The sequence below is a fragment of the Salmo salar genome, chromosome 23 (genome assembly GCF_965601325.2).
Source record: "Salmo salar chromosome 23, fSalSal1, whole genome shotgun sequence".
Lineage (NCBI taxonomy): Eukaryota > Metazoa > Chordata > Actinopteri > Salmoniformes > Salmonidae > Salmo > Salmo salar.
The window spans coordinates 13,313,388-13,325,602 of NC_138313.1; positions in this window are offsets into that span (position 1 = coordinate 13,313,388).

Genomic DNA, 12,215 nt, shown 5'->3' on the forward strand with positions numbered 1-12,215 from the left:
CTAAATGACTACAGACCCGTAGCACTCACGTCAATAGCCATGAAGTGCTTTGAAAGGCTGATAATGGCTCACATCAACACCATTATCTCAGAAACCCTAGACCCACTCCAATTTGCATACCACCCAAACAGATCCACAGATGATGCAATCTCTTTTGCACTCCACACTGCCCTTTCCCACCTGGACAAAATGAACACCTATGTGAGAATGCTATTCATTGACTACAGCTCAGCGTTCAGCACCATAGTACCCTCAAAGGTAATCACTAAGCTAAGGAACCTGGGACTTAACACCTCCCTCTGCAACTGGATCCTGGACTTCCTGACGGGCCGCCCCCAGGTGGTGAGGGTAGGTAGCAACACATCTGCCACGCTGATCCTCAACACTGGAGCTCCCCAGGGGTGCGTGCTCAGTCCCCTCCTGTACTGCCTGTTCACCCACGACTGCATGGCCAGGCACAACTCCAACACCATCATTATGTTTGCAGACGACACAACAGCCTGATCACCAACAACGATGAGACAGCCTATAGGGAGGAGGTCAGAGACCTGGCCGGGTGGTGCCAGAATAACAACCTATCCCTCAACGTAACCAATACTAAGTAGATGATTGTGGACTACAGGAAAAGGAGCACCAAGCACGTCCCCATTCTCATCGACAGGGCTGTAGTGGAGCAGGTTGAGAGCTTCAAATTCCTTGGTGTCCACATCAACAACAAACTAGAATGGTCCAAACACACCAAGACAGTCGTGAAGAGGGCACGACAAAGCCTATTCCCCCTCAGGAAACTGAAAAGATTTGGCATGGGTCCTGAGATCCTCATAAGTTTCTACAGTTGCAACATCGAGTGTATCCTGACTGGTTGCATCACTGCCTGGTATGGCAATTGCTCGGCCTCCGACCGCAAGGCACTTCAGAGGGTAGTGCGTATGGCTCAGTACATCACTGGGGCAAAGCTGCCTGCCATCCAGGACCTCTACACCAGGCGGTGTCAAAGGAAGGCCCTAAAAATTATCAAAGACCCCAGCCACCCCAGTCATAGACTGTTCTCTCTACTACCGCATGGCAAGCGGTACCAGAGTGCCAAGTCTTGGACAAAAAGGCTTCTCAACAGTTTTTACCCCCAAGCCATAAGACTCCTGAACAGGTAACCAAATGGTTACCAGGACTGTTTGCATTGTGTGCCCCCCCAACCCCTCTTTTACGCTGCTGCTACTCTCTATTTACCTTATATGCATAGTCACTTTAACTATACCCACATGTACATACTATCTCAATAAGCCTGACTAACCGGTGTCTGTATATAGCCTTGCTACTCTTATTTTCATGTCTTTTTACTGTTGTTTTATTTATTTACTTACACACACACACACACACACACACACACACACACACACACACACACACACACACACACACACACACACACACATATACCTTTTTTTCGCACTATTGGTTAGAGCCTGTAAGTAAGCATTTCTCTGTAAGGTCTACACCTGTTGTATTCGGCGCACGTGACAAATACACTTTGATTTGATTTGATTTGAAATGTGTTTCATAGAAACCTGGTACCTCTTCAAAAGGTGGGCATATTGTGGTAGGCTGATGGATGCCGCATTGGCAAAGGTGTCATCGTTCTCTTCAATGGCCTGCTTTCGGACAGCCGTACGTCATTCCTGGCCCTCACCATTTTCACCACTGCCCATTCCCGCTGGTCGGTCAGCACACGGCCACCATCAAGGGGGCTTCTGTCAATTCTGAGGGTAGAACAGAGTATAGTGTCAATAGATTATACTGTAAGAATACTGTAACGTGTTTTGTGACCTCTTTGACGAGGCCCATGCCCACCTCTTTGACCTCTTTTATGGGGCCCATGCCCACTTCTTTGACCTCTTTGACGGGGCCCATGCCCACCTCTTTGACCTCTTTGACGGGGCCCATGCCCGCTTCTTTGACCTCTTTGACGGGGCCCATGCCCACGTCTCTGACGGGCCCCTTGTCCACAAGCTTTTTGATTTCTTCCTCTCCCTTGCTGTCTGTCCTGCTCCATGTTGAAAGAAATGGCAAGTGTTCACACACACCCTTTTATATGGTGATCAATTTTGTCTTGTTTAGGAGACGTGATCATTCTGTTTATTGGGCTATAATAGATGTGTGGTGGATGTGTTTATGTGAGTATTTGTTTACCTTAACAACTGAATTTTGATTTCATGTTTATAAACGGTCTTGTTCTCTGTCCTGGTCTCTCTCCTATCTCTTTCCTCTATTTTCAAGTCGGAGACCTCAAGTTAGCACACAGTTAACAGGTTAGTAGGGTCATTCAGCCCATTTAGTATCTTTTGGGTAATCAAGCAATCAGTCAAATGTTATTTGTCACATGCTTCGTAAACAACAGAGGGGTATTCAAGAAAGATGGTTTAACAAATTCAGGATTTCCTGAACATATCCGGCTTGTCTTAACCAGATGAGGGAGTCCAGGATTTCTTGGTTCCAGAACGGCTGCATCTAGTTTAAGTTATTAGCCTTAGCGAAGTGCAGATTGGTTGATCTGACAATTGGCTTGTGCACAAAACATTTAAAAGGCACTCATGTCGATGACTGAAAAAACGATAGATATGGAGTCAAAAGGCAGAGCCCAGTAGTCTAGACCAAGAAACAATTGTAAGAACATAGTGCATTCGGAAAGTATTCAGACCCCTTGACTTTTAAAGCCTTGTTTTAAAATGGATTAAATCGTTTTTTCTCCCCTCATCAATCTACACACAATACCCCATAATGACAAAGCAAAATATTGTCTTTAGAAGTTTTAGCAAGTGTATTAACAAAAATGAAAGTGAAATATCACATTTACATAAGTATTCTGACCTTTTTACTCAATACTTTGTTGAAGCACCTTTGGCAGTGATTACAGCCTCAAGTCTTCTTGGGAAAGATGCTACAAGCTTGGCACACCAGTATTTGGGGAGTTTCTCCCATTCTTCTCTGTAGTTCCTCTCAAGCTCTGTCAGGTTGGAGAGCGTCGCTGCACAGCTATTTTCAGGCCTCTCCAGAGATGTTCGATCGGGTTCAAGTCTAGGCTCTGGCTGGGCCACTCAAGGACATTCAGAGACTTGTCCCGAAGCCACTCCTGCGTTGTGTTGGCTGTGTGCTTAGGACATTGTCCTGTTGGAATGTAAACTTTCGCCCCAGTGTGAGGTCCTGAGCGCTCTGGAGCAGGTTTTCATCAAGGATCTCTCTGTATTTTGCGCCATTCATCTTTCCCTTGATCCTGACTAGTCTCCCACTCCCTGCCACTGAAAAACATTCCCACAGCATGACGCTGCCATCACCATGCTTCACTGTAGGGATGGTGCCATGTTTCCTCCAGATGTGACGCTTGGCATTCAGGCCAAAGAGATCAATCTTGGTTTCATCAGACCAGAACATCTTGTTTCTCATGGTCTGAGAGTCCTTAACAGCATGTACCTTTTGCCAAACTCCAAGCGGGCTGTCATGTGCCTTTTACTGAGGAGTGGCTTCTGTCTGGCCACTCTAATATAATAATACTTGTAGGAAATGTTTTCATCTTTAGCTCACAATCTGTGGATACTATACGATTAAAAAGGTAAAAAATTATGTAAACATCACAGCACAATTTAAACATATATGGCACATGGAAACCAAACGAGGGTGGTCTATGGTAAGAGGTGGGATGGACTTCGAGTAGCTGAGGGTTGGGATTGAAGAGCTTATAATTTGGTAATGTATTATCATTGTGTGACTGCTTTATATAAAAGTACCATGTATGTATAATGTGTATGCAAAATGTGTATGTAAAATGTATACGTAGCAGAAAGGCTGTAAAAAAACAAAAATATATTTGTCCTCCGAAGAGAGGTGGAAGAGAATTTTTTTACAATAAAAAAATACTTTCTCAGCAAAAGCATCAAAATGAATGACAGATTTATCGAATCATTAGTTTAACTGGCTATGTTGTTGATACGGCGTCTAAAGAGGGACAGTAATATTGCCGCTTTTTTTCGTTTTTCAAGAGAAGGTCTTTTATTAAGGGAGTATGCGAGTTCTCCTAGGAGCAAACCCAACCTAGTATGCGGGTGCCTTAACTTAACTTAGAACAGCCATCAAGCCCCTTGTGACAGGGGGAATGGAAGCTTGTTGTGTGCAAGGGGAAGGGAGAAATGAATGCAAGCTTTAAAAAATGTATATATACAGTTGAAGTGGGAAGTTTACATACACTTAGGTTGGAGCCATTAAAACTCGTTTTTCAACCACTCCACAAATTTCTTGTTAACAAACTATAGTTTTGGCAAGTCGGTTAGAATATCTACTTCGTGCATGACACAAGTAATTTTTCCAACAATTGTTTACAGTCAGATTATTTCACTTATAATTCACTGTATCACAATTCCAGTGGGTCAGAAGTTTACATACACTAAGTTGACTGTGTCTTTAAACAGCTTGAAAAATTCCCGAAAATTATGTCATGGCTTTAGAAGCTTCTGATAGGCTAATTGACATCATTTGAGTAAATTGGAGGTGCACCTGTGGATGTATTTCAAGCCCTACCTTCAAACTCAGTGCCTCTTCGCTTGCCATCATGGGAAAATCAAAAGAAATCAGCCAAGACCTCAGGAAAAATGGGAGTTATACACAAGTCTGGTTCATTTTCCAAACGCCTGAAGGAACCACTTTCATCTGTACAAACAATAGTACGCAAGTATAAACACCATGGGACTACGCAGCCGTCATACCGCTCAGGAAGGAGACACGTTCTGTCTCCTAGAGATCAACATACTTTGGCGCGAAAAGTGCAAATCAATCCCAGAACAACAGCAAAGGACCTTGTGAAGATGCTGGAGGAAACATGTACAAAGTATCTATATCCACAGAAAAACCAGTCCTATATCGACATAACCTGAAAGGCCGCTCAGCAAGGAAGAAGTCACTGCTCCAAAACCACCATAAAAAAGCCAGACTATGGTTTGCAAGTGCACATGGGGACAAAGATTGTACTTTTTGGAGAAATGTCCTCTGGTCTGATGAAACAAAAATAGAACTGTTTGGCCATAATGAGCATCGTTATGTTTTGAGTAAAAAGGGGGAGGCTTGCAAGCCGAAGAACACCATCCAACCGTGAAGCACGGTGGTAGCAGCATCATGTTGTGGGGTGCTTTGCTGCTGGAAGGACTTGTGCACTTCACAAAATAGATGGCATCATGTGGGAGGAAAATTATGTGGACATATTGAAGCAACTTCTCCAGACATCAGTCAGGAAGTTAAATTTCCGTCGCAAATGGGTCTTCCAAATGGACAATGACCCCAAGCATACTTCCAAAGTTGTGGCAAAATGACTTAAGGACAACAAAGTCAAAGTATTGGAGTGGCCATCACAAAGCCCTGACCTCAATCCAATATACACATTTGTTGGCAGATCTAAAAAAGTGTGTGCGAGCAAGGAGGCCTACAAACCTGACTCAGTTACACCAGCTCTGTCCGGAGAAATGGGCCAAAATTCACCCAACCTATGGTGGGATGCTTGTGGAAGGCTACCTGAAGCATTTGACCCAAGTTAAACAATTTAAAGGCAATGCTACCAAATACTAATTGAGTGTATGTAAACTTCTGACCCACTGGGAATGTGATGAAAGAAATAAAAGCTGAAATAAATCATTCTCTCTATTATTATTTTGACATTTCACATTCTTAAAATAAAGTGGTGATCCTTACTGACTTAAGACAGGGACTTTTTATTAGGATTAAATGTCAGGAATTGTGAAAAAACGTGTTTAATGTATTTGGCTAAGGTGTATGTAAACTTCCGACTTCAACTGTATTGCCTGTGCACCTATGGGGTGTTATGCTCGACCCACTCAGTTTTCCTACACATAAAATACCAGAAAATGGCCAAAAAGAGTACAATCAGCTCACCATCATTTGACTATTAGATCAGTTTAAAAATATATATATTTAGAAAGGAATAATTTCACAATATTAAAATGAGAGTTTAGTTCACATACCAGGGTTGACATTAAAATGAGGGACAGTCGTAAATTAATCACTAATCACATTAAATAAATAATTATCTTCAAAATATCTTGGGCTTTATAATGATTTTTTATAAACATTTTGGAGTTAAGTGAATTGAAATCTTCCTAGACATCACAGAGGGACATGTCTCTATTTATATATACAAAATCAGAGTTATTGAATTTTCCATGTGGTCTATATTAAATGGATCTGAATATATACGAGGCTTTTAAAATTCAATATTGGTGCGTCATTTCTAAATAAATCGTCAAATGATCACAAAAGGCACTGTTTTTGTGGAACGATCCAATAAACTGTCCTGATCTCTCTCTGTCTCCTCTTCACCTCAGGTAGGTGATGTGATAGCATGGCCTGATCCTCCCACAACCTCCAGGCCAGGACAGTAGCAGAACAGTATCAGTCCCAGAGGTTTTATTTGAGTTGGAAGTTGGAGCAAAGAAAGAACTCTTCTCTGGTGTGGCTGTCCCTGGCATGGACGTTTAGAGCATAGGTGAATCTAGGGGAATCAATCCTTTCCTACTATAGTTGCATTCCGTTCCCTCCTCACCACCATGCTGATGAGCAGGAAATGGAATTTGAGGCATTAGCATTATTTAAAAATGTTTCATAAACACAACAATAAGAACATCATTACAGAGTAACGATTTCCTCCACCCACATCCATCATGGAAAGAGCATGCACACTAACACACATACACATGCTGAGTATACACACACACACACTTTCACGCATGCATGCACACAAATAAACACCAGAAAAAACACACAGGCAGGTAGCCACACGCACCCCCCCCTCCGCTCAACCACACACACACACCAAACATTGCAATGATGTGCAGAGACAAAGCTCAGAGTACAGGGTAATGAACACACAACTATATGCTATAGAAAAGCACACAAACAAGCATTGGATCCCTTCAACCTGGTACTGTATATAAAACTCTTTCAACACCTTAATGTAACAGTTTAGCTTCCGTCCCTCTCCTCGCCCCTACCTGGGCTCGAACCAGGGACCCTCTGCACACATCGACAACAGCCACCCTCGAAGCATCGTTGCCCATCGCTTCACAAAAGCCGCGGCCCTTGCTGAGCAAGGGGAACAACTACTTCAAGGTCTCAGAGCGAGTGACGTCACCGATTGAAACGCTATTAGCGCGCACCCCGCTAACTAGCTAACCATTTCACATCGGTTACATTAACAAACAGACATAAACACACACAAAATACAGTATATTATTACGTCAATAATACACAGACACAAAATCACAGCAGACACATACACAACTGTTTTGATACACACACACACACACACACACACACACACACACACACACACACACACACACACACACACACACACACACACACACACACACACACACACACACACACACACACACACACACACACTGATAGAAGTGCTGTGCTTTGGATCATTTTATTTTCTCTCAGTAATGAACACAGTGAGACGAGCTATAGGAGGACGGGCTCATTGTAATGGCTGGAAGGGAATACATGGAACGGTACACAGTGTTAACATCTCGGTGTTATGTCCAGGGGTTGGAACTGGTTCAGGGAACAGAACCAAAAACTGGAAAATAATGACAATTTTCAATGAATGGAATCAGAACCAGGAACGAAAGTGATCTATACTGTTCCAGAACATAACTGTTATTTTAAAAGCATGGGAACTGGTTAATAATGTTATTTTACGTTCCGGGCATTTTTTTCCAGTCCCACAAAGAAATGCAACAAAGTACATATGCAAAGCCCTCCCTATGTCAACCAAACTTCTTCCAGTGTCTGCCTACCAGCTGAAAATCAGTGTGTGTGCCTGTAGGCTACCTGCCTTTCCCCCTCCGAAGCATAGCTGTAGCCTACTGACATTACAAGCATGATTCAGAAGATGGTGAGAGAGATTTTTAATTAGAGAAGAATGGATTCACTTTTTCAATACTAGATAGGGGTATTATAGTCATCACATTTTACATTGGATTTAATAACTACAAAAAGGTAAGACGTGTTTTTAATTCTGGTGCCACTCTCCACACACAAGCTTGTTAGCTAGCTAGCTTCTCTGGTCCAACGTTGATCCAACTCTGAAATTCAAAGACATTCAAAGATCCTCCATAGAATCCGCTCCACCGTAGGTATAATTCTATGGGCCTAATTCAGATAATGCATGTCATCACAAGATGCCCAGTGCTTCAAGCCAAGCCTCCTCCTCCACCCCCTCTCTCTCTCTCCCCACCCGCAAAATCTTAGTTGCATCTCACGCCCTACACTTGTCTTTACATCACGCATGTAAGCAACTCACTGAGCTACAGCTTTCCCGCTCCATAGCAAACTGATCTATCCACACTGCATGAATAGTGAAGTAATTTAATGTTGAGCTAAATGTTAAAAAAAAGGATTTCAGAGGTTTATAAGGGAAAAGAAAGGAACCATTTTGGGTTCAAACTGATTCAGAACTTTATTTTTCTGGTCGGAACAGTGGAACGGAACGGAAAAAATTATAGCTACGTTCAGAACAAAACAATGGGAAAATATTTTTGGTTCCATCCCCTGGTTATATCTGAGTATTGATTATAGTAGGTTTAACACCAGTGAGATTGTAATTGAACTACATGCGGTGATGCTGTTGTTACTCGGCTGTGTTGAGTTCATTTCTGTTAAATCTGTCAGCATAAATGGGGCTGTACTATCATATTTCCCAGCATGCTTTGTTGCAGGTTGGTTTTTTGAATAGTTTGCTTTAATATCTACTCTATATTTCTGCATGCACATTGATTAATTGCTCTTATACTATACAAATATAAATAACAAACATTTTAATAACAATCCAATCTGTAAGGGGTTGGACTTATTGTACCCGTTACTGAGATGGTTGTTTCAGTTTATATATTTTAGGTCAGAGCTTCCAGGTTGTAGGTTTTTGCTCCAACCCTAATTTACTCTGGTTTTGCTTCATTATGCCCAACCTTGGTGGTGAAGATTTTCTCTACTCTTGCTAGCATCTCTATGCTACTCTCTCTTCTATAATTTTCTTTGGATGGACCTGGAGGCGGTAACAGTGGATTGACCGTGGCTGGCGCTGCCTTACTGGTTGAGCTGAAAATGCCGGGAAGGACTGGGGAAGATGGAAGGGTAACAGTGGCTTGATCACGGCCCGAGCTGACTCCCCAGTCTACGGACCCCCCAGCATCTGGAACCAGCACAAGGAGACAACAAACTGCAAGCCTTGAGGCAAGTAAAGTGTTGCCGAGGCAAGGCATGCAGCCCTCCTCCCCTGCCTTTATTTTTTTCCGCACCATCTTCCCTTCTCTGGCCACTAACGACCAGCAGACCACCAATCACCTGGAGCAGACCAGACAGCATTACCACCAGAACCAGAGGCGCAGAGGAAGTACCAAAGACACCAACCTACGCCTGGAGTGAGCAGACCACAGGGGAGTGCCTCCATTGATATATGGGTCACGGGCTTCCAGGCGTGCCTGCCCGCTCTGAGGTTTATCCTTCCTCCACCTGCAGAACAGGAGCAGACCCAATAATCACCAAGACCCACCTGAACAAGATGACTGGGATGAACCCAGGAGCGATGCACCGCTACAACGTGGTGAGGCTGATGCTAATTCCTAAAAAGAAGGCTGTCGAGGATAAAGCCGCCAATTGCTGGGGAGCTGCAGGAGCAGCAACAACAACCACCAGACCAGAAACAATGACCCGCCTAGAATCCCGCCTGGTGAAGCCCCCAGGGCCACAGAAATCATTTGAAGATAGTTTCAAGATCTCCCAGGTACAACATTTTTTGAAAGTGCAAAGATTCAGCCCTGTTTAACAAACTCCGAGCATACCCCCTTTCCGACATAGAATCCAAGGTATTTACAGTACAGTTTCAAAATGAATGCATCCAGGACTATGACTTACAAGTTCGGTTGTGCAGGTTCGCAACCCTCAAGTAAGCAGCTAGAAGACAACTTCTGGACAGGGACATGAAAATGACTGGTGCTGTTAAGACCGGACACAACCGGAGAGGGCAGGGTCCAACACCTCCAAAGGATCATCACCCTGGGAAACAACAGAGGCTCTATCCACTACTACAGCATGCCTGAACTGTGCAGGAACTGCAGCCAACTGGACCATCTGGCCACAGCCATCATCTGCAAGATCTGTAATGACAACCACTTTTTTCCTATCTTCCTCTGTCCAGTGTCTGTGTTCTTTTGCCCATCTTAATCTTTTATTTTTATTGGCCAGTCTGAGAAATGACTTTTTCTTTGCAACTCTGCCTAGAAGGCCAGCATCCCGGAGTCACCTCTTCACTGTTGACTTTGAGACTGGTGTTTTGCGGGTGCTATTTAATGAAGCTGCCAGTTGAGGACTGTCTGTTTCTCAAACTAGATACTCTAATGTACTTGTCCTCTTGCTCAGTTGTGCAATCGGGGCCTCCCACTTCTCTTTATATTATGGTTAGAGCCAGGTTGCACTGTTCTGTGAAGGGAGTAGTACACAGTAGTTGTACAAGATCTTCAGTTTCTTGGCAATGGATAGCTTTCATTTCTCAGAACAAGAATAGACTGACAAGTTTCAGAAGAAAGTTATTTGTTTCTGGCCATTTTGAGCCTGTAATCAAATCCACAAATGCTGATGCTCCAGATACTCAACTAGTCTAAAGAAGGCCAGTTTTATTGCTTCTTTAATCAGCACAACAGTTTTCAGCTGTGCTAACATGATTGCAAAATGATTTTCTAATGACCAATTAGCCTTTTGGTGTGACAAAATATGATAAGAATAAGGCATAGTAACAATAATTGGCTTTTACAACTTCAATTTCTTCTGTACATACTAGGCCTAAAGCCTAATAGTCCTATAGTTTAATATCTTCCACTAGGCCTAAAGCCTAATAGTCATATAGCTTAATATCTTCCACTAGGCCTAAAGCCTAATAGTCCTATAGCTTAATATCTTCCACTAGGCCTATAGCCTAATACACAAGGCCTATAGCCTTGTATCTTCTACTAGGCCTACAGTATAACCTCATACACAAGGCCTATAGCCTAATACATTTTACTTAGCCTACAGCCTAATACAGAAGGCCTATAACCTAATACATTCTACTAGGCCTACAGTATAGCGTAATACACTGGTCCTATAGCCTAATACACAGAGTCAGAATGGAAACAAATTATAGTCATGCAAGGGAGGAGGAATGACCATTGCCAATCTGACTTTTCAAACCCAAAAAACTATGTGATGATGTTGAATCAATGTGGAAAACTGATTTTATTTGCAAAAAGTCCTCCACCCAAGGGCATTTTGTGTTTTTTTCACCCAACTTGTAAATCCAATGACATGGTGACATTTTTTGTTGATTTCATGTTGAATTCACATTAGTTGACAACTCAACCAAATGTAAATCAAAACTAGATGTTGAACAGTCTGTGCACACTGGAGACTAGGAGTCCCTTTACTAGTGGCCATGTCCGCATTGAGTCATACTCACTGGAGTACCACAACCTAACACAATTTCAGTCCTCTCCGATGCGTAACTGCTTGCCCTTGCATTCTGGTGGAACACAAACAAACCACATCATATCCTCCTAGGCTGCGAAGACGAGGGTGTGATGGTCCGTCAAATCTGTCTGCAGCCTCAACTGCTTGTTGTCCAGTCTCTCTAACCCCTGTCTGTCCTTGGCACCGTGGGGACAGCTTCTTTTGACTGCCTAGAGCACAAGTGATATGTCTACAGCGTCATCCTCCTCACAAAGGTCTGAGAGCTGACAGTCTACCAATGTCAGAGAGAAAGAGAGGAGGCAGAGAGGGGGGCGAGAGAGAGAGAGAATTAAAAAAACATAGACCTAATTTAAAGTATATATGGGCCTAATAGTACATAACAATAGGCCTAATACATAATTGACAGTTACCCGCTAGACCAGGATGATTTAGTTTCCAAGCTGACTACAAGCCTGAGATTCAAAAGTCATAGCTAGCTATCTTCTTAAGAGTTAAGCTTCAAGCTTAGGCTTGCGATTATCATCTTGGTGACAGGGGGCAGTATTCAGAAATTCAGATGAATAATGTTCCCAAATGAAACTGCCTGCTACTCGGGCCCAGAAGGTAGGATATGCATATTATTAGTATATTTGGATAGAAAACACTCTGAAGTT